The following is a 1494-nucleotide window of genomic DNA, read 5'->3' on the forward strand; positions in this document are numbered from 1 at the left end:
CATTGCTGGAGACAGTGAAGTGATCATTTCCCAGAGCGAGAAACACACGGGACCAGTAAGAGCTCTCGACGTCAACTCGTTTCAGGTAATTACCCAAACCAAGTTCTTATTCTATGGTCAGTTTGTGCAAGAATTGTTATTTTTTCCGTGACGGTGACAGTTTTTATTTCTTTAGACAAACCTTGTGGCCTCTGGGGGAAATGAGTCAGAAATCTACATTTGGGATTTGAACAACTTGAGCTCCCCAATGACGCCAGGACCCAAAACTCAGGTACAGATCTCATGTGCACTCCAGCAGGGGTTCTAGTTTTGTTCTTCCTTTCTGATAAACATTGGGCAGATGCATCGTCCTTGCAATGTCATTAATAGTGTTTTCATGGGAATGCATCGCTGTACTATTGCTTGTAGTTGTGGCTCTCAAAAAAGCATGGCACAAGATAATTTAAAATAAGATAAAACAAGCATTAAATAAGCTAAAAATTCACTAAAAATCAAGATATTTCATATTTAAATTCACACCTTCAGCAACTTATTTTTTCTTTGAAGAACCAGGGTTCATACGCCTTGGAAAACCAAGCTATATGGTGAAAGTAAGTATGGAAAAGTAAATCAAAGTAAATTAATCAAATCTTAAAATTGGGCTCTAGAATATTGTATCGGGTAGAAATTGTGAGTAAAAAATATTTCCATAAATCCTCATCCAGTAAATCACAAACGACTGGAATTGGTTAAAAGAGTGGTATCCCTGAAGAACATTTAGCTCTTAAAACTTCTGGAATTCTGAAACTTACTCCAGTTACTTATTTTAATGAATGGACAGGGAATATCGAATATTGTCTGAATATTTTGAATATTGTTTTGAACAATGGGGGTCCTTAGAGGCAAAAAGGTTGAGAGCAAATGTGCTTTTCTAAGCAATCAAATTTTTGCCTGGTTGATGGAAAGCCTGCTCAAAAAGTCCTATAGACTTGCATAGAAAAGAGAGCCCACATGTATCTAGGGGCTGGATTCTCCACCTCAGTCTGGTTTTGATTTTGTTGTTGCTTTTAGCCCCTAGAGGACATCAGCTGTGTTGCGTGGAACAGACAGGTGCAGCACATCCTGGCCTCGGCCAGTCCCAGCGGAAAAGCTTCGGTCTGGGATCTGAGAAAGAACGACCTGATCATCAAAGTCAGCGATCACAGCAACAGGGTCTGTTTCAGTTATTCCTCTTTGCCTTGATTTTACTAAACTTTTCCTAATAATCAAATAATTTGGTGTACTTCACTAATGACAAAGTATCATGTTATTACTAGGGCTGTTGAGTTAATGTGTACGTTTAATTAATTAGTTACGAAGAAATAACACATAAAAGAATTATTAATGCAGTTAATGCACCCGCCCCAGACTTACATAGGTCATCTTACATTTCATACAGTTGATTGGCGGCACAATATTGTCTGTTTTAGCTCTGTTTTCAACAAAAATATTACCGAAAAAAGTGTCTCTGAGCAG

The 1494-nt window shown here is 38.1% G+C and overlaps 1 long non-coding RNA gene across 1 annotated transcript; it reads left to right on the top strand.

The window, feature by feature from the left end:
• LOC107736393 (uncharacterized) lies at window positions 1-1185 on the top strand. Its single transcript, XR_001639652.1, has 3 exons — window positions 1-85; window positions 176-271; window positions 1051-1185. It is a non-coding gene; the product is annotated as an uncharacterized LOC107736393 (long non-coding RNA).
• Window positions 1186-1494: the final 309 nt, after the last annotated feature.

This window comes from Sinocyclocheilus rhinocerous, unplaced genomic scaffold (assembly GCF_001515625.1).
Source record: "Sinocyclocheilus rhinocerous isolate Xijiao unplaced genomic scaffold, SAMN03320098_v1.1 C36672362, whole genome shotgun sequence".
Lineage (NCBI taxonomy): Eukaryota > Metazoa > Chordata > Actinopteri > Cypriniformes > Cyprinidae > Sinocyclocheilus > Sinocyclocheilus rhinocerous.